Source organism: Canis aureus, chromosome 9 (genome assembly GCF_053574225.1).
Source record: "Canis aureus isolate CA01 chromosome 9, VMU_Caureus_v.1.0, whole genome shotgun sequence".
Taxonomy (NCBI): Eukaryota; Metazoa; Chordata; class Mammalia; order Carnivora; family Canidae; genus Canis; species Canis aureus.
The window spans coordinates 20,442,190-20,464,356 of NC_135619.1; the positions used below are offsets into that span (position 1 = coordinate 20,442,190).

Here is a 22,167-nt window from a genome sequence, read left to right on the forward strand (position 1 = left end):
AATTATATATTTGATCATTATCACATGTTCTACCATTAAAGGTGCTTCAGAATAGATGTGAGTAGTTTATAGGATACCACACTTCCAAGTTTTCTATTTTAAAACATCTCACAAACTGGTTCTGGAAAACACAATGGATGGCTGATGCAATCAACTGGGTAATTTGTGCACAATCCACCTGCCTCAATTCTAGTAATTTTAAATAGTCCGCTCACCTATCCACTTCTTTTGGTTCACCAAAGCATCCATTTTTCTGGCCCATTTCATGAAAAGAAAAGGTATCACACAATTGTCCTAGGCAACAGGTGGAAGCTCTAGTGAATCCAAGTCAGCCAATCCCTGGAGGCACACCACCCAGTCCTGCCTGGTTCATCCCTCTTTGGGCCCCCCGGGGCAATGTTCCCTCTGTTGTCTTCACACTCTGGGGTAATGTGACAAGGTAGCTCCAATTCCTGGCAAAAAACTAAACATAGCAGTTATAAAGTAGCTCCAATAACTCTCCAACAGTATAAAAAAATATATATATATATTCTTTAGGTCACCTTTTTTGTCATTGTATCTGTTAGCTAACCCCTCTCAAGGTCTACCCCCAAGGATATAGGACAATAGACTTTATTCTAAGGAATTCAGAATTCTTCACTAAAAGGTGTGATTAAGGACTAAAAACATTACTATCCAAACTAATTAGAGGGAGTTACGGTCTAATTTAGTTCCATGATGTGAAGCTGTTCTAAGTTGGTTTTATTGGAAACACAAATTCTATTATATTCTAAATTCAATTGCACAATTCCACAGCAAAGAATTGGGTAATCCATATAGCTCTTCAATTTTCTTGCTAAGATTCAAAGTTTTGCTTATTTCAGGTTATGAAATATGAATTATTTCAGTGAATCAACCTCTAATTTCAAGGAGATTTGAGGAACAACTCTTTAATTAGTCTTTATCATGCTTGCTTAAACCTTGCCAGCCATCTCTCTCCAGAAAGTAAATTAAAGTGAGAGGAGAAAGAATCTGAATGACCTGTCATAACACAGCTGGCTACTTGACAGATAAGTCTTCATAAGACCCATCATTCTGAAGAATGACATAATTTTAGTTCTAAGAACTGAGCGTACTCAGAAGTTAGAAGGCAGTGCAATGAGAAGTCAGGGTAATAATTTGTGTGTGTGTGCATAGACTATCTACATAAATATTTACATCTGATAAGTAATGCATGCTCATTATTTAGCATTCATTGTTAATAGTTTTCCTATCCAGATATTCAGTTTCTCCATAATTTCTAATTACCAACACAAAATATATTAACTTTTTCCACTATTATATATTTTTAATAGTTATTCCAAGTTTTCAGCCACAATTCACAAAACAAGCACCTAGAAGCCAGGCCTTACTAGTCCAGAGTGTCATTTTAAAAAGCAATTCTTATTTTCCTTTAGCCATCAGAAAACATTAGAAGCAGAAAAGACATGAAGTAAATAGACTGACAAGTACTTCTATTTTGTGACTCATAGACGAAGTAGCTGCTATTATGTGCTCCCAGACTCTGTGCAAAGTACTTTACATGGATTATCTGATTTAATCCTCAAACACTCTCTAAAGATGTTCTATATTATTTCCATTTGATCAACAAGGAAACCAACTCAAAGAGGTAAAGTAGCTTGCCCACGCCCCATGGCTAGTTAGAAACTGGCCTACAGTTTGAGTGTAGATCTATCCAAAGTGCTCAGTTACCATGATATATGTTGCCTCTGTGTGCAGATCCAGGCCCCCCTGCAAACTGGCATGTAATAGCTGCCAATGTGCTGAGGCTAAGATGGCTAGGGGTCTATAATTTGTGCCATCCTTCCATGCATAATGCTGATGCTGATAAATGTCCACTCAGGGACTACATTTCTAATCCCCTTTCTATCTAGGTGAGGCTGTAATACTTATCAACGGAGTATGGACAGAGCTGATGTACATCACTTTCAGAACCAAGCCCATAAAAACCTCCTAGATGAGATTCTCTATGCTCACTCACCATCCCATCTTTCAGTTGATGTCAGCTGGGTTGTCAGATAAAATGGAGGAAACCCAGATAATCTTGTGTTTCAGAAAAACACCAAATGTGTCGGTGTAAGCATGTCCTATGACATATATCAGGGCATTGACATTCGGGTTGCCAGATTTAGCACATAAAATGCATCAAAAATGTAACTGTCCCGAACATTGCACGGGATATACTTATACTAAGAAATTATGTGTCATTTACCTGGAATTCAAATTTAACTGGCTCCTCATACACAGAGGGCAAGGAGAGACCAAAAAATGATCCAGGACACTCCAGGTCAGGACGCCTGGGTTGCTCAGCAGTTGAGCATCTACCTTCAGCTCAGGGCATCATCCCAGGTCTGGGGATCGAGTCCCACATTGGGCTCCCTGCGAGGAGCCTGCTTCTCCCTCTGCCTGTGTCTCTGCTTCTCTTTCTGTATCTCTCATGAATAAATAAATAAAATCTTTTTAAAAAGGGACACTCCAGATAGGTAGGTGGTAGCTTTAATAAGCAAGGGAACTTGTCTTGCAGGCTTCTCTTGGGCAGCTGCAAGACAAGCAGATTTCTGAAACAACAGGCCAGAACCTTAAAAGTTCATATAAAGACCTTAACTGAGTTCAGTCACATATCCCATCCAGGGAGTCTTAATACATCAGTCTCTCAAGGCAGCATCCTTGAAAAAGCTTCCCACTGTTACAAATGGTACACACAAATGGTACATGGAGATGTCATGTCCTCCAGATGACCTCCTCCAACAGTGTCAAGTGTTTTAGTTTGCTAAACCTACCACCCCAACACAACCTCTAGATACCTTAGAGGCAGTCACATGCTGAAGGTGAGCAGAGCCACCAGCAGCATGGATCTGATGACTGCAACCTAGAGCATCTCCTCCTTTGAGCTTTCAGTGAATGGGAAATATTCACTATTGTGGTAAGCCACTAAGATTTGTAACTAATGCAACACAAGCAATACTTACTAACATTACTAATTCAAATACAAGTGCCAAGAATTCACCATTCAGGCCTTACACAGAGGTAACTCAGAGAGTGGAAATCACCTAGGCTTGGAGTCACACCAGCATGTCCTGGGTTCAAATTTCTGCTTCGACACCTCCTACCTTTGTGTTTTTAATCGTTAGCCTCAGTTTCTTTTTTTTTTTTTTTGTATATTTTTTTATTGAAGTTCGATTTGCCAACATATAGTATAACACCCAGTGCTCATTCCGTCAAGTGCCCCTCTCAGTGCCCATCAACCAGTCACCCCATACCCCCACCTACCTCCCCTTTCACTTCCCCTTCTTTATTTCCCATAGTTAGGCTTCTCTCATGTTCTGTCACCTCTGATATTTCCCACTCATTTTCTCTCCTTTCCCCTATAATCCCTTTCACTATTTTTTATATTCCCTGTATGAATGAAACCATGTAATGTTTATCCTTCTCCGAATGACTTACTTCCCTCAGCATGATACCCTCCAGGTCCATCCACGTCGAAGCAAATGGTGGGTATTTGTTGTTTCTGATGGCTGAAAAATATTCCATTGTATACATAGATCACATCTTCTTTATCCATTCATCTTTCGATGGACACTAAGGCTCCTTCCACAGTTTGGCTATTGTGGACGTCGCTGCTATAAACATCGGGGTGCAGGTGTCCTGGGGTTTCACTTCATCTGTATCTTTGGGGTAAATCCCCAGCAGTGAAATTCCTGGGTTGTAGAATACCTCTATTTTTAACTTCTTGAGGAACCTCCACACTGTTTTCCAGGGTGGCTGTACCAGTTCACATTGTCACCAACAGTGCAAGAGGGTTCCCCTTTCTCCACATCCTCTCCAACATTTATTGTTTAATGTCTTGTTAAGTTTCGCCATTCTCAATGATGTGAGGTGGTATCTCGTTGTGGTTTTGATTTGTATTTCCTGATGGCAAGGGATGCAGAGCATTTTCTCATGTGCTTGTTGGCCATGTCTGTGTCTTCTTCTGTGAAATTTTTGTTCATGTCTTTTGCCCATTTCATGATTGGATTCTTTGTTTCTTTGCTGTTGAATTTGATAAGTTCTTTATAGATCTTGGATACTAGGCCTTTATCTGATAGGTCATTTGCAAATATCTTCTCCCGTTCTGTAGATTTTCTTTTAGTTTTGTTGACTGTTTCTTTTGCTGTGCAGAAGCTTTTTTTTTTTTTAAGATTTTATTTACTATTTATTTATTCATGAGAGACACACAGAGAGAGAGAGAGAGAGAGAGAGGCAGAGACACAGGCAGAGGGAGAAGCAGGCTCCATGCAGGGAGCTCGACATGGGACTCAATCCTGGGTCTCCAGGACCAGGCCCTGGACTGAAGGCAGTGCTAAACCGCTGAGCCACCCAGGCTGCCCTGTGCAGAAGCTTTTAATCTTGATGAAGTCCCAATAGTTCATTTTTGTTTTTGTTTCCCTTGCCTTCATAGATATATCTTGCAAGAAGTTACTGTGGCCAAGTTCAAAAAGGGTGTTGCCTGTGTTCTCCTCTAGGATTTTGAGGGATTCTTGTCTCCAATTTAGATCTTTCAACCATTTTGAGTTTATCTTTGTATGTGGTATAAGAGAATGGTCTAGTTTCATTCCTTGGTACATGGCTGTCCAATTTTCCCAGCACTATTTATTGAAGAGACTGTCCTTTTTCCAGTGGAGAGTCTTTCCCGCTTTGTCGAATATTAGTTGACCATAGAGCTGAGGGACCATTTCTGGGTTCTCTATTCTGTTCCATTGATCTATGTGTCTGTTTTTGTGCCAGTACCACACTGCCTTGATGATCACAGCTTTGTAGTACAACTTGAAATCCAACATTTTGTGATGCCCACGGCTCTGGTTTTCTTTTTCAATTCCCCTGTCTATTGGGGTCTTTTCTGATTCCACACAAATCTTAAGATTATTGTTCCAACTCTCTGAAGAAAGTCCATGGTATTTTGATAGGGATTGCATTGAATGTGTAAATTGCCCTGTGTAACATAGACATTTTCACATTTATTCTTCCAATCCATGAGCATGGAATGTTTTTCCATCTCTTTGGGTCTTCCTCAATTTCTTTCAGAAGTGTTCTGTAGTTTTTAGGATATAGATCCTTTATCTCTTTAGTTAGGTTTATTCCTAGGTATCTTATGCGTTTGGGTACAATTGTAAATGGGATTGACTCCTTAATTTCTCTTTCTTCGGTCTCATTGTTAGTATATAGAAATGAAACTGATTTCTGGGCATTGATTTTTGTATCCTGTCACATTACCAATTGCTGTATGAGTTCTAGCAATCTTAGGGTGGAGTCTCTTGGGTTTTCTATGTACAGTATCATATCGTCTGTGAAGAGGGAGAGTTTGACTTCTTCTTTGCCCATTTGAATGCCTTTTATTTCTTTTTGTTGCCTGATTGCTGAGGCTAGGACTTCTAGGACTATGTTGAATAGTAGTGGTGAGAGTGGACATCTCTGTCGTGTTCCTGATCTTAGAGGAAAGGCTCCCAGTGTTTCCACATTGAGAATGATATTTGCTGTGGGCTTTTCATAAATAGCTTTTAAAATATTGAGGAATGTTCCCTCTACCCCTACACTTTGAAGAGTTTTAATCAGGAATGGATGCTATATTTTGTCAAATGCTTTGTCTGCATCTATTGAGAGGATCATATGGTTCTTGTTTTTTTTCTCTTGTTGATATGATCTATCACGTTGATTGTTTTATGAGTGTGAAACCATCATTGCATATCAGGGAGAAATCCCATTTGGTCATGGTGAATAATCCTTTTATTGCTCTGTTGGATCCTATTGGCTAGTATCTTGTTGAGAATTTTTGCATCTGTGTTCATCAAGGATATTGGTCTATAATTCTCCTTTTTTGTGGGGTCTTTGTCTGGTTTTGGAATTAAGGTGATGCTGGCTTCGTAGAACGAGTTTGGAAGTATTCCCTCCATTTCTATGCTTCAAAAGAGCTTTAGTAGAATAGGTATGGTTTCTTCTTTAAACATTTGATAGAATTCCCCTGGGAAGCCATTTGACCCAGGACTTTTGCATCTTGGGAGGTTTCTGATGACTGCTTCAACCTCCTCCCTGGTTATTGGCCTGTTCAGGTTTTGGTAATTTGTGGTTTTCCAGAAATACATCTATTTCCTCTAGATTGCTTAATATATTGGCATATAGCTGCTCATAATACGTTTTTAAAATCGTTTCTATTTCCTTGGTATTGGTTGTGCTCTCTCCTCTTTCATTCATGATTTTATTAATTAGAGTCTGTTTGTTTTTAATAATGCTGGCTAATGGTTTATCTATCTTATTAATTCTTTCGAAGAATCAGTTCCTGGTTTTGTTAACCCATTCTACAGTTTTTCTGGTCTCTATTTCATTGAGTTCTGCTTGAATCTATTATCTCTCTTCTGCTGGGTGTAGGCTTTATTTGCTGTTCTTTCTCCAGTTCCTTTTGGTGCAAGGTTAGCTTGTGTATTTGAGTTTTTTCCAGTTTTTTTGAGGGATGCTTATATTGGGATGTATTTCCTTCTCAGGACTGCTTTCGCTGTATCCCAAAGATTTTGAATGGTTGTATCTTCATTTTCATTAGTTTCCATGAATCTTTTTAATTCTTCTCTAATTTCCTGATTGACCCTTTCATCTTTTAGCAGGGTGTTCTTTAACTTCCAAGTGTTTGAGTTGCTTCCAAATTTCTTCTCAACTAGATTGAGTTCTAGTTTCATGCATATCTTCTCATTTAGGGCCCAGAATATATCCTGCCAGCCCTTTCTGGCCTGCCAGGTCTCTGCAGAGATGTCTTCTGCTAATCTAAGATTTCTCCCCATATAAGTTAGGAATCTCTTGTCTCTCGCTGCTTTAAGGATTTTCTCTTTATCTTTGGAATTTGCAAGTTTCACTATTAAATGTCGAGGTGTTGCATGGTTTTTATCGACTGGGGTGGGAGGAACCTCTCTATCTCTTGAATCTGAATGCCTGTTTCCTTCCCCAAATTAGAGAAGTTCTCAGCTATGATTTGTTCAAATATGCTTTCTGGCCCTCTGGCCCTCCGGCCTTCTCTGGAATCCCAATTATACGTAGATATTTCCTTCTGATGCTATAATTTTTTCCCCTTAACCTTACCTCATGGTCTTTTAATGGTTTTTCTCTTTTTTCCTCAGCTTCCTTCCTTGCCATCAACTTGTCTTCTATGTTGCTCACTCTTTATTCCACCTCATTAACCCTCATCGTTACAACCTCCAGTTTGGATTGCAACTCATTTAATTGATTTTTAATTTGGGCCTGATTAGATTTAAATTCTGCAGGCATGAAGTCTCTTGAATCCTTTATGCTTTTTTCCAAAGCTACTAGTAGCTTTATAATTGTGCTTCTGAATTGGCTTTCTGACATCAAATTGTAATCCAAATTCTGTAACCCTGTGACAGAGAGTACTCCTTATGATTCTTTCTTTTGTGGTGAGTTCTTCCTTCTAGTCATTTTGCTCAGTGTAGAGTGGCTGTATGAGCGGGCTGAGTCAAGAATATCAACCACAACCTAAGGCAATTTCACCCTAGATGATTCTGATGAGGTCAGAGACCAGAAATTGAAAACAAAGATCAGAACAAAACAAAACAAAAGGACCACTAAAGTGAAAAACAAATTTTAAAACAAAGTAGTAAAAATAAAAGGCCAAGAATCCCAAGAAGAGAAAAAAGCAGAAATAGAGAGGAAAAAAGAAAAAAGAAGAAGAAAAGGAGAAGAAGAAAAAAAGGGAGGGGACTGGAAGATAGTGGTGGTGATGAAGTTGTTGTGGAGGGAGATTGTAGTCTACCTGAGGGGTTCTAGAGGGTGATCCTCTTGGTTATAAGTATATTAAGTTCTGTATGTTAGAAGATGCTCAGTCCCAAATTTATATAAGTTAGAAATGCTTGTAGAGAGCCTCAACATTGACCACCAAAACATAAATGAGATAAAAGAGGGGGGCAGAATTGGAATGAGGAATCTCACAGAATGAACCAGCACAGTATACCACCTGGTTCTGGGTACATTATGGTCATGTTTTAGAAGGCATTAACTTCTGCCATTGTAGAACAAAATGAGACAGAGAAAACAAAAAACACAAAACAAAACAAAAATATCAAATATCTCCCAAAATTAAGTTGAGTATGTTAAAGGGACTCTAGAAGTGGAAAATATATCTAAGACCTGTAATTGTAAAAATATGAAAGTCAAAAAGGAAGAAACTTAAAAATGAAGAGGTAGTAAAATATTTTAGTTAAGGTGGGAAAAGAGAAAAAAAAAGGAAATTTATAGTCTGATACAAAAAGAAGTTGTACTGGAAAAAGGAAAAAAGAAAAAAGGAGGGGTACCCTCTGGTTCTAGATACTGTAAATCCCTCAGCTTCCCCTGGAGTTTTCCAGCGCTGAAGAACTTGCTCTTCCCCTGTCCTTCCAGCTGGTCTTCTGGGGGAGGGGCCTGCTGTGCTGACTCCCAGGTGTGTGCACCTGGGGGAGCTGCCCCGCCCCCCCCCCCCCGGTGCTAGGCTCAGTGGGAGCTGTTGACCCCATGAGGCCCCTGTTCCCTGGCGGCCCCGCCCCTCCCAGGCACAGGGTGACACCAGGAGGAACAACACTGGCAGTGGCCAGCTCTCCAGCCCTGGAGTCAGCTCCCCCAGTAACTACCGCAGCTCCTAGTCTGCTGTGGCCTGGATGCTCCGGGGGCCGGGGGGCGCTGATCTGCACAGCTCGGTGTCCCCACTGTCCTGTGCCCTCCTAGCCTCCACCTGTTCCGGGGGGGAGCGCAGGATCCTGGGCTGTGTCCCCCCGCGCCCTGGGCTCCGGGGCCTGCGCTGCTGGAATCACGCTCCCTAGGGTGCAGCTCCCGAAGGCAGCAGGGCACAGCCCCCTCGCCCGGAGCCCCCGCCTGACCCAGCGGCTTCTCCCCGAGGCCCCGCCAGGTACGTGCTCCAGCCCGTTACCGAGATCCGCCTACGGTGTGCGCCGCGCTCTCCCCCAGGTGCACCTCCTCTGTTGGTGACCCAGGAAACTTGGGGGCTTCACTGTCCCTCCTGCGGTTCTGCCCGAGTTCCCTGCTGAGCGCCCTTCCATCCGGAAGACTCCAGTGCAGATTTTTAAAATTCCCGCTTTTCCAAGGCTGGGCTTTCCTGTCCAGAGCCTCTCACCCCTAGGCCTTAGCCCGGCTCCTCGCGGGGCCCCTCCTGCACTGGATTCTTTTTTATTTTTTTCCGCCTTCCTCCCTCGTTAGAAGTGCAATCTCCTCTCTGTAGCATTCCAACTATTCCAACTTTTCTCTCGTTAAATCCCAGGCCGAATTCATAGGTTTTCAGGATGATTTGAAAGTGATCTAAGTAAGTTGGTGGGGACAGGTGACTTGGGGACCCTACTCCTCCACCATCTTGCCTGAATTTAGCCTCAGTTTCTTTATCTGTAAAATGGTAAAGCCAATGCTTTCTTGAGAAACTATCATAAAATTCAGAGTAAATAATATATGCAAGAAACCTAGAATAATATTTGGCACATAATAGATCTATTGTTGATTTTTATTATTTAAAAAATAGGCTAATTTTGCATTTTTAATATTGATCTGCAAAATTCTATACCTTTTTAATTAAAGTTCATTCTGTTGTTTATAATTAATTATTAAATCCATAAGACTCGGTTTCATAATTAGCTCTTTTTTATCTCACTGTCTTTGAACTCAACAATTGGCTTGGCTGATTTTTAAGCTGAGATCAGCCTTTCCCTGAGTTTTCTAATTGGACTGACACTACTAAATGGACTAGTTTTTGCACATGGTTCTTAAAACAAAGCCCAAAAGGCACTCTGGACAAAGTATGAAATCTGCCTTTTCTCCTGATTGCTGAGCCCTTCTCAGATTGATCAGCTCACTGGGTAGAATTCAAAAGTCACTTTCATTTGAAATTGGATAACCATCAAATCACCCTATTACTATTAAAAGCCAGGATGCGCACCATAACTAATCCCAAGACTAAGGCATGTTCCCCATAGATTCAGAACCTGGCTGTCCCTAAAGCCCAAAATATTGGCCCTTTCTGATTTATGTGGCTTACTATATAACAGGAAAATTAAAGCCTAATTTAAAATCACTTTTTTAAAATAGTTTTTATTGAAACATTTTAATCAAAGTGTTTTCATCTTGAAGGTGATCAAAATTAAGCTATGTTTTCAGATGTAAGCAGTTTCCATGACTTCCTTCTGAAAGAAAAACTAAAAATGAAAGTGAATCCCTGATACTTCTGAAAAGGTATTCAGGGGCTTATAGGCGATAGAGGCATGTTTCAATTTTGACTTTTTAAAAAATTAATAAAGAGTAATTAACATTTCTACTCTCAGACAGCATTTTGAGGGACCTCCAAGTATGATTCAAGTACAAGTGAAGATCCAAAGAGCACCATACCCAGTTTCCCACACAGCTGAACACAGCCAGCTGCCAGAGTGCACATGGCCACTAAACAGTTGTAAAGGACTTTTATTTTTATTAGTCAACTGTTTGATCCACATCATAATGGACTATTGGTTAAATTCAGGAAGTTTAGCGGCACCTGGGTTCAGCTCAGGTCATGATCTCAGGGTCCTGGGATTGAGCCCTGTACTCGGGCTCAGTGAGGAGCCTGCTTCTTCCTCTCCCTCTGCTCCTCCTCTCTGTGCTCTCTCCCTCCCTTTCAAATGAATAAGCAAAATATTTTTTAAAAATTAAAAATAGGGGCACCTGGGTGGCTCAGTGGTTGAGCATCTGCCTTTGACTGGGGTGGTAATCCCAGGGTCCTGGGATCGAGTCTCACATCAGGCTCCCTGCAGGGAGCCTGCTTCTCCCTCTGCCTATGTCTTTGCCTCTCTCTGTTTCTCTCATGAATAAATAAAATCTTAAACTATAACATAAAATAAAAAATAAGTTCGGGCAATCTAAGGAGCATCGGCATTAATACTCAATTTAAATAGGAGCATAAAAGTAATGATAATTCTCAAATTTCACCTCATAGTCATCTTTTTCAGAATTCTAAATTGCATTCATCTGATAAAAGTTCTTATATAGGACCTCAAGATGTCTCCAATACTGTGAAAGTAAAGTTATGAAGATAAAATAGAGTGACAATTACATTAAATTTGGCTTTCTAATTCACTGGGAAAAAAGGTCATCCATATTCATAAGGCATTACAGAGAAGGGCTTACAAAATGGCAGGCAGAAATTTTTCTATCTCATCACATGCAAACAAAACACAAAAAAAGATACAAAATAAAGCAATTGCTTTTTACTTAAAACACAAAATGCAAGAACTCCAAACATCAGATTTTTTTTAAATGCACACATTTTCTTCTATTTCAGATGCCTCTAAACAATGTTATAGGGCATCATGATGCAGCTTGCTCTTGGGATGGTAGGGGGAAAAGGTTATTTGTTCTATTCTTACAATTCTTCTAAAGGTTTAATATTCATTCAAACTTTTAAAAATTAATCTATATTTAAATATCTTTTTAATCCTAAAATCAAACACAAAGTAATGTTTTTAATTTATTGGTTGAACCACACTATCAATTTAAAGTAAAAGTATAGGGGTATCTTGGGTGGCTTAGCCAGTTAAATGTCCCACTCAATTACAACTCAGGTCATGATCTCAGGATCATGAGAAAGAGCCCAGAATGGAGCCTACTTGAGATTCTCTCTCCCTCTCTCTCTGCCCCTCTATCCTCTGTCTCTCTCTAAAATATATATATATTTATATTTATATATTTTATATATAGTTGTTATATATATAACAAAATAGTATATATTTCTTTCTAAATACATTTAAATACTTGGCAATCATTACTTAAATGTATGACACTTAAGGTCCATTAAAGATACTGCTGAAAGGTCTCTTATCAACCTTTCTCTACCCTCAGAAAACTATTTAACAACCAGAATTCCATTTTGCAAACACAACCACAAAAAGTCTTCCCTCCACAAATACCTCATTCCTAGTATTTCTGCTCTGATCCTTTCAGTTTTTCTCTCAGTCTATAATCCCCCACCTGGCCCCTTTCTACTTTTTTTTTTCAATCTATCTAGAACCTATGTTATCCAGTGAATAATTTTAATTACTCTCTCACCAGAATTTTCAACTCCCTTGCCCTCTGTTTTCTATCATACCTATCTATCAAACTTGCAACTCTGGACCAATATAACCATCTGCCTTCTAAATTCATTCATTGGAGAAAACTGAACAATTGTGTCTGTTGGGAAACTCTAAATTATGGCTTCCAATTATACCAGTTGTGAAGTTATGTGTCTCTTGGCTCCAAATCAACCCTTGTATACTCTTCTCTGAGATATACAAGTGTCTCTCTTGGAGTTGAGACACTGTAAACCACATTTTCTCCATCCTGCAGTTGATCAGTGATGAACATAATGGAGCCTGGGCATTTACATTTTTGATACTCCAACTCCTTTCATAGTAATAGATAATCTCATTATTTCATTCCATCACTTTTGAAAATTACATGATAAAATAATATTGTGAAGTGAAAAAAAATCTTATTTTAGATAAGAATATTAAAGTATTGGGATGCCTGGATGGCGCAGCAGTTGAGCATCTGCCTCTAGCTCAGGTCATGATCCCAGGGTCCTGGGATCGAGTCCCGCATCAGGCTCCTCACAGGGAGCCTGCTTATCCTTCTGCCTACATCTCTGCCTCTCTCTGTGTGTCTCTCATGAATAAACAAATAAAACCTTTTTTTAAAAAAAAGAATAAGCATTTATGACCACTCTATTTCTCCCCATCCTTCTCAGCATTAAATATTTTTGAGTGTCTACTTTCTGAAGACATTATGCTTAGGTGTTGGGCTTGCCTAAGCAAATAGGTGCAGTCTGAGGCAGAACTCTTTCTTTAGTCTCCCTAGGACATGCTGGTAATAAGTAATGTTGGTAAACGGTCTTTTAAAAAAGCATTGTGTGCTTAAGAAGTATTGACAGCAGATTCTCCCATCCCACCCCAGGGTCCACCTGGTGGGTTCCATCGGACCATTTGTATTAGCTTTAGCAGTCACAGTGTCGTTATAAGCTCTCTGAATCCCCCCTAAAGCTGTTGGAAGAAAGGAGGGCAGGAAAGAAGGGAAGGGGAAAGGAAAGGAGGGAAGAAAGAGAGGGAGGGAGGGAAGGAGAGAGAGAAGGAGGAAGGAAGGAAGGAAGGGAGGAAGGAAGGAGAAAAAGAGGAGGAAGGAAATATCTGTGTTTCAAAAAATAAGAGATTGTGTTCAAATGAGAAAATTGATCAGTTCACAAATTATGAAAAACAGGCTCCCAATTTACCAAACCCACAAATACCTCAGAACTCTTGAATATATTACCTCTTTAGAAGAATAAACTTTAAATACATGCACAAACACACACACACCATAGCTTGCGTGGCTCTGTTCAAATAATATTTAAAGCCATTTACAGTAATAGAGCTAACAGAGGGACACCCGGGTGGCTCAGCAGTTGAGCTTCTGCCTTCTGCTCAGGGCAAGATCCCAGAGTATTGGGATCGAGTCCCACATCGGGATCCCTGCATGGAGCCTGCTTCTCCCTCTGCCTGTGTCTCTGCCTTTCTCTGTGTGTCTCTCATGAATAATAAATAAAATCTTTTTTAAAAAAAAAATAGTGCTAATAGAATCTGAATCACTAGAATCTGCCTCTTTGTAACTCTGTCCATTTGTCTAGCTACCATCCAAGGAAATAGGGCAAGTCTCATCCCTCAACTGTTTTAAGTCTGTTCGTGTAACTCCCATAAATCTGTTCTCTAAGCTGAACACCCCAGGATCCTTCTACTCTTCCTTGACTGATAGGACTTCAGTTCTCATGACTGCTTTTCTCTGAAGTATCCCATTTCGTCCACATCAAAGCAGCACTCCTGATAACAGGGCACTCTTGCAGAGTGGACTGGCACTTGCAAAACCAAATATTATACTGCCAATATTGCACCCAAGAATGGACTATTCTTTGCTTCTTTTTGATATTTTCAACTAAGACTCGGTTTTGCATCTGCTATAAAAACAGTCACCCCAGGTCGTGCCTTGGTGGCTCAATTGTTGAGAGTGTCCCTTTGGTTCAAGTCATGATCTTAGGGTCCTAGGATCAAGTTTCACATTGGGCTTACTGCAGGAAGCCTGCTTCTCTCTCTGCCTATGTCTCTGCCTCTCTCTCTCTCTCTCTCTCTGTCTATCATGAATAAAAAAATAAAACCTTAAAAAAAAAAGTCACCCTACCTGCACCAACATCTGTGCCTGTTCAGTCTACCAATGACTATTTCTCAGCAATCCTCAACTATATCATGTTATTCAAAAATGTGCAGCTGTATATTTAGAATGATGGGGTTAGGGATCCCTGGGTGGCGCAGCGGTTTGGCGCCTGCCTTTGGCCCAGGGCGCGATCCTGGAGACCCGGGATCGAATCCCACATCGGGCTCCTGGTGCATGGAGCCTGCTTCTCCCTCTGCCTGTGTCTCTGCCTCTCTTTCTCTCTGTGTGACTATCATAAATAAATAAAAACTTAAAAAAAAAATTAAAAAAAAAATAGAATGATGGGGTTAGATCCTAGAGTTCATAGTTATGCTTTGCAAATAAAGCATTGTATGGCTGTTAAAATTTTACAAAGGATATGCTCTCCAGCTGCTCTTCTCTCTCTAAATTAATTAGCTTTGCTGAAGATGTTTAATCTCAGGAGCTCATTCTATACGGTATTCAGGATTAGTCCTTACAGCAGTGTTATATTTCATATCTTAAGTCAGAATTTTATTGTTTTGGGCTGTTACAAGATCTGAAAACAAAATAGATATATAGTATGATTTTTTAAGATGATAAGAATCAAACAAAAAAAAATCTTGGTCTATAAATAAATTAAGGGGACAATATACAAACCAGCAAGATGACATCAGACCAACATGTCACCACATCATTTTAACTATATAAGTAATAAAATAGCCAGTATTTGTTTACTGATTTTTATGTGCCAAAGATAGTTCTAAGTGCATTTATACCTATCTCATTTAATCCTCAGAATAGCCTTATGAGGTGGGTATTGTTATTCTCTGTATTTTACAGATGAGGAAATGGAAACCTAAAGAACTTCAAAACATGCTTGTGTTACACAGCTAGTGAGTGACAGAATCAAGATTTGAAACCAAGCTATACTGAACCCATACCACTTTCTGGTTTCCATTGCAACCAGTCAAAGGTACTGTGCCCCAAAAAAATCGAGTGATGTTATGTAAACACATGGAGTGTGTGTAATCAATCAGGTTTCAGCTCGTATAACCTTTCTAAGAATAATTTGACACTCTCCATCAAAAGCCTTACAATTTACCATGCAGAAATTGAATAAGTGTTGAAATACGTATGCTCAGGGTGGCTCAGTCAGTTAAGCATCTGACTCAGTTTGGCTCAGGTCATGATCTCAGGATCCTGAGATCAGAGTCTTCATTCAGCAGAGTCTGCTTGAGATTCTCTCCCCACCCACTTCTTCCCTTTCTGCTCCTGCCCCATGCTCATATACTCTCTTTAAAATTAATTAATTAATTAAATATTTTCAAGAATTATGATTTAGATCTCTAAAGACATAAAAGGTGTAGATACAACTTACTGAAAATGCATGTATAAAACAGAATCTAAAAGATGATATTGTTTATAAAAACATACATATCATTATATATATATATATATATATACATCTACTGACTTTTAAAAGCTCAGAGAGATATAGAATAAAATGACATCAAAATGTGTCTCTACTAATATATGCTCATTGAAAAAAAAAAACAAAATGTGTCTCTGTATATTTTCCCATTATTTCTTCATTTCTCTACATTAAACATGTATTTTTTATTAAAGAAATGATAGTTTTGGGATCCCTGGGTGGCGCAGCGGTTTAAGAAATGATAGTTTTAATTCCTATCTAATGATAGTTTTAAAAAAGAATGGTCAAAAAGATATATACGTTTGCTTAAATATGAAGAATCCATGATCTTATCTTTGTGAAAATCTGTGTATTCTTTATATATATAATGTATAATATATATAACATATATGTGTATTACTTATGTTAATATATTACATTAAAAGAAAATACAATAAATTTACCATTATCTCTGAGCAGTAGAATTAAAGATGTATTTTATTTTTCTTCATTTTGTTTGCATTTTAACTGTATGCTGCATTTGTAATTAAAATGTGTTATTTTAAAAGATCTATTATTGATAAGTATTAATGAGTTGTATGAAAAATTGAGCTTAAAATAGCATAGCCATAGCGCGCGCGCACACATACACACACACACACACAAAAGGCATTAGTGCTCAAAATGGGTTAAACAAATGTAAATTGTTAATTCTTTCTTAGTGCTCAGAGACTTGTCCACTGTGATGCTCCGTGAAGAAGATTAAAATTAAAGCATTAACAAAACTTGAAAAGATAAGGATTTCAGGAGCAGTTCTGAAATGTCCTTAATACAAAACGCACACAAAAAGCCATCAATTTGTTTCTGAGACTTTTTTAAAATGACAAATAGGAAACATTAGACTTTTGTTATTAGGTAAAAGAGATTCATTCAATAAAAGTCTTAATGCTAAATGGAGCTACCTTGAGATTTCTGCATAATATTAAAATTAAGTTTCCAAATATATGAAAATTACATATTATACACTTGTGTAATAATAATTCCATGTTGTACAAGCAAGAAATTTGTCAAAGTAGAGACGGATAACACATTAAACAATCTCTAATTGAAACAGAGTATAGCTCATTATGTTCTTTCCAATAGCTCTACACTAACTTGTACAGAAGGCAGGAACAAAAAAAAAAGAGAGAGAGAGAGAGAGAGCGAGTTAAATGCAAGCTGAACAAAGTTTGTACAAGGGGAATAATTTTCTGTCAGAGAACAAGAAATGATACACATAATTTAAGGTTAAATAGGAATACTAATAAAGAATCAATAGTTTTGACAACTTAGGGCAATTACTCTGTAGAAAAAAAAGGATCATATGAGGTAATAAAAAAATTTCACAATAATTAGAAATTCAGAGTTACTTGAGTCTCATTCTAGTCTAATAAAATATATATCAAATCTGTCTACCTTAAGAATGAGAAATAGAATAGTGAATAATGAAAGCACTGAAAATGCAGCATGGAAGACAATTCTAAGAGAAATACCACCCAAAACCATGACGGAGTCCTAATTTTCTCCAGGCTAAAAGGTGTAATCAATATTCTTCCCAACCATTTGATTAAATGATTAAAGAGTTAAGATGCCCAGATACTAAAAGCTTCACTTGCCTAAGATTAATGTGCATCCTTGTCAGAAAACAGATCATTCCCAAAAATAATGAATAAGTGGAACCAACAGAGGCTAGATTTGGACAGTTTTGTGGCCTTATAAGCAAAAAAGAGAAATACTTTAAGAAAAGCCTTTGTCATATGTGGTTTCAAGGCAAGAGCTATCATTTCCCACAAAAAGCAACAGTGCCACAGTACAAATCTAGGAGCACAAGTCACGTGGAACACAATGGTGACTTAATACTAGGCAGTGCGAAGAAAACACTGATGAAACAGATCCACTGACATCAAATAAATGTCATAAAAGGGAACACTTAATTTTAATGTCATTAACTGCAAAGGACTGGACTTTCTATAGACTTAGTTAAATATCTCAGTAAAAAGCATTGCTTAAATACACAGGAAGATTTTGTGTGTGTGAAAAAAGTCTATTGTTTTCTTTTTTGTACAATTTTCAACTGACTTCTTGTTTCATTAGCTAGGATTAGCACAGAAATGCAGCTCTGTTAACAGGCAATCACAGGGTCTGTACAGATAGAGGGTTAGTTCAGTCCTTCAGGAGTCAGCTACAAGATGAAGGGTGAAGGACAACTAGCCTAACAAAGTTTCTCAGCAATATATCCACCATTAGAGTCATTTCATGGAATTAAGTCAGTGTACCCTCTTCCGAGCACCTGTCAAATGCAACTAGGAGACACCTGAGGAATTTGTTAGTTAAAACTGCATTCATTCCAAGATGCTTCAGTCATCTGAGGGGCATTGACTCACTTCACGCCTCTTCTCTAGGGGGAAATCTCTCCAGAGCTGGTATGTCAGCAAGAACTCCAGTCATTCTGAGTTTTTGCTCTGCCTTTCTTGGTGTATGACTTTCTTCCTCAAGGTCACAAAATGACTTCTGCAAGTTCTATCCCCTGTTAAAAAGCTGAAAAATGACAAGAACAAAAAAATAACCTGAGAACTCCAGAAACCAGTTTTACTTATTTTTTTACATTTGTTTTTATTTAAATTCAATTTGCCAACACATAGTATAACACCCAGTACTCATCCCATCAAGTGCCCTCCTCAGTGCCCATCACCCAGTTACCCCATCCCCCTCCACCCATCTCCCCTTCTGCAACACTGTTTCCCAGAGTTAGGAGACTCTTCATGGTTTGTCTCCCTCTCTAATTTTTCCCACTCAATTCCTTTCCTTTCCCTTGTAATCCCTTTCACTATTTTTTATATTCCCCAAGTGAGTGAATCCATATGATGATTGTCCTTCTCCAACTGACTTACTTCACTCAGCATAATACCCTCCAGTTCCATGTCGAAGCAAATGGTAGGTATTCATCCTTTCTAATGGCTGAGTAATATTCCATTGTATATATAGACCACATTTCCTTTATCCATTTATCTGTTGAGGGAAATCCTGGCTCCTTCCAAAGTTTGGCTATTGTGGACATTGCTGCTATAAACATTGGGTGCAGGTGTCGCAGAGTTTCACTGCATCTGTATCTTTGGGGTAAATCCCCAGCAGTGAAATTCCGCTATTTTTAACTTCTTGAGGAACCTCCACGCTGTTTTCCAGGGTGGCTGTACCAGTTCACATTCCCACCAACAGTGCAAGAGGGTTCCCCTTTCTCCACATCCTCTCCAACATTTATTGTTTAATGTTTTGTTAATTTTCCCCATTCTCAATGATGTGAGGTGGTATCTCATTGTGGTTTTGATTTGTATTTCCCTGATGGCAAGTGATGCGGAGCATTTTCTCATGTGCTTGTTGGCCATGTGTATATCATCTTTGGTGAAATTTCTGTTCATGTATTTTGCCCATTTCATGATTGGATTTCTTGTTTCTTGGGTGTTGAGTTTGATATGTTCTTTATAGATCTTGGACACTAGCCCTTCAACTGATATGTCATTTGCAAATATCTTCTCCCATTGTGTAGGTTGTCTTTTAGTCTTGTTGACTGTTCCTTTTGCTGTGCAGAAGCTTTTTATCTTGATGAAGTCCCAATAGTTCATTTTTGCTTTTGTTTCCCTTGCCTTCATAGATGTATCTTGCAAGAAGTTACTGTGGCCAAGTTCAAAAAGGGTGTTGCCTGGGTTCTCCTCTAGGATTTTGAGGGATTCTTGTCTCCAGTTTAGATCTTTCAGTCACTTTGAGTTTATCTTTGTGTATGGTGCAAGAGAATGGTCTAGTTTAATTCTTCTGCATGTGGACGTCCAATTTTCCCAGCACCATTTATTGGAGATTGTCCTTTTTCCAGTGGATAGTCTTTCCTATTTTGTTGAATATTAGTTGACCATAGAGCTGAGGGACCATTTCTGGGTTCTCTATTCTGTTCCATTGATCTATGTGTCTGTTTTTGTGCCAGTACCACACTGCCTTGATGATCACAGCTTTGTAGTACAACTTGAAATCCGGCATTGTGATGCCCCTAGCTCTGATTTTCTTTTTCAATATTCCCCTGGCTATTTGGGGTCTTTTCTGGTTCCACACAAATCTTAAGATTATTGTTCCAACTCTCTGAAGAAAGTCCATGGTATTTTGATAGGGGTTGCATTGAATGTGTAAATTGCCCTGCGCAACATAGACATTTTCACATTTATTCTTCCAATCCATGAGCATGGAATGTTTTTCCATCTCTTTGGGTCTTCCTCAATTTTTTTCAGAAGTGCTCTGTAGTTTTTAGGGTATAGATCCTTTACCTCTTTGGTTAGGTTTATTTCTAGGTATCTTATGCTTTTGGGTATAATTGTAAATGGGAATGATTCCTTAATTTTTCTTCAGTCTCATTGTTAGTGTATAGAAATGAAACTGATTTCTGGGCATTGATTTTTGTATCCTGCCACATTACCAATTGCTGTATGAGTTCTAGCAATCTTAGAGTGGAGTCTCTTGGGTTTTCTATGTACAGTATCATATCGTCTGCGAAGAGGGAGAGTTTGACTTCTTCTTTGCCCATTTGAATGCCTTTTATTTCTTTTTGTTGCCTGATTGCTGAGGCTAGGACTTCTAGGACTATGTTGAATAGCAGTGGTGAGAGTGGACATCCCTGTCGTATTCCTGACCTTAGAGGAAAGGCTCTCAGTTTTTCCACATTGAGAATATTTGCTGGGCTTTTCATAAATAGCTTTTAAGATATTGAGGAATGTTCCCTCTACCCCTACACTTTGAAGAGTTTTAATTGGGAATGGATGCTATATTTTGTCAAATGCTTTGTCTGCATCTATTGAGAGGATCATATGGTTCTTGTTTTTTCTCTTGTTGATATGATCTATCACATTGATTGTTTTATGAGTGTGGAACCATCATTGCATATCGGGGAGAAATCCCACTTGGTCATGGTGAATAATCTTCTTAATATGCTGTTGGAGCCTATTGGCTAGTATCTTGTTGAGAATTTTTGCATCTGTGTTCATCAAGGATATTGGTCTACAATTCTCTTTTTTGGTGGGGTCTTTGGTTTTGGAATTAAGGTGATGCCGGCCTCCTAAAACGAGTTTGGAAGTATTCCCTCCCTTTCTATGCTTCAAAAGAGCTTTAGTAGAATAGGTATTATTTCTTCTTTAAACATTTGGTAGAGGGATCCCTGGGTGGCTCAGTGGTTTAGCGCTCCCTTCAGCCCAGGGCGTGATCCTGGAGTCCTGGGATCCAGTCCCACATCAGGCTCCCTGCATGGAGCCTGCTTCTCCCTCTGCCTGTCTTTCTCTCTCTCTCTCTCTTTCTGTCTCTCTCTCTCTCTCGAATAAATAAATAAAATCTTTTTTCAAAAATTGAAAAATAAATAAATAAATAAACATTTGATAGAGTTCCCCTGGGAAGCCATTTGGCCCTGGACTTTTGCATCTTGGGAAGTTTTTGATGACTGCTTCAATTTCCTCCCTGGTTATTGGCCGTTCAGATTTTCTATTTCCCCCTGTTCCAGTTTTGGTAATTTGTGGTTTTCCAGAACTATATCCATTTCTTCTAGATTGCCTAATTTGTTTGCATATAGTTGCTCATAATACATTTTTAAAATTGCTTTTATTTCTTTGGTATTGGTTGTGCTCTCTCCTCTTTCATTCATGATTTTATTAATTTGAGTCTTTTTTCTTTTTAATAAGGCTGGCTAGGAGTTTATCTATCTTATTAATTCTTTCAAAGAACCTGCTCCTGGTTTTGTTGATCTGCTCTACAGTTCTTCTAGTCTGTTTCATTCAGTTCTGCTTAAATCTTTATTTTCTCTGTTCTTCTGCTTGGTGTAGGCTTTACTTGCTGTTCTTTCCCAGATTTCTTTAAGTGCGAGGTTAACTTGTGTATTTGAGTTTTTTCCAGTTTTCTGAAGGAGGCTTGTATTGCGATGCATTTCCCTCTTAGGACTGCTTTTGCTGTATCCCAAAGATTTTGAAAAGTTGTATCTTCATTTTCATTAGTTTCCATGAATCTTTTTAATTCTTCTCTAATTTCCTGGTTGACTCATTCATCTTATAGTAGGATGTTCTTTAACCTCCATGTGTTTGAGTTTCTTCCAAATTTCTTCTTGTGATTGAACTCTAGTTTCAAAGCAAAGTGGTCTGAAAATATGCAGGGGACAACCTAATCTTTTGGTATTGGTTGAGACCTGATTTGTGACTGAGTATATGGTCTATTCTGGAGAAAGGGCACTTGAGAAGAATGTGTATTCAATTGTGTTCGGATGGAAAGTTCTGTATATATCTGTGAAATCTGTTTGGTCAAATGTATCATTTAAGGCCCTTGTTTCTTTGGTGATATTGTGCTTAGAATATCTGTCATTTGCTGAAAGTGCTGTGTTGATATCTACTACTATTAGTGTATTATTATCTAAGTATCTCTTTGCTTTGGTTATTAATTGATTGATATAC

General features: G+C 38.7%; 1 long non-coding RNA gene across 6 annotated transcripts in view; it reads right to left on the reverse strand.

Annotated features, from left to right (window-relative positions):
• LOC144320492 (uncharacterized) overlaps nucleotides 1-22,167 on the reverse strand; it is a 404,605-nt gene that overhangs the window by 376,186 nt on the left and 6,252 nt on the right. For all 6 annotated transcript variants that reach the window (XR_013386064.1, XR_013386063.1, XR_013386067.1 and 3 more), the window contains exon 2: nucleotides 18,088-18,241. This is a non-coding gene — a long non-coding RNA (uncharacterized LOC144320492). The remainder of the gene's footprint in view (nucleotides 1-18,087; nucleotides 18,242-22,167) is intronic.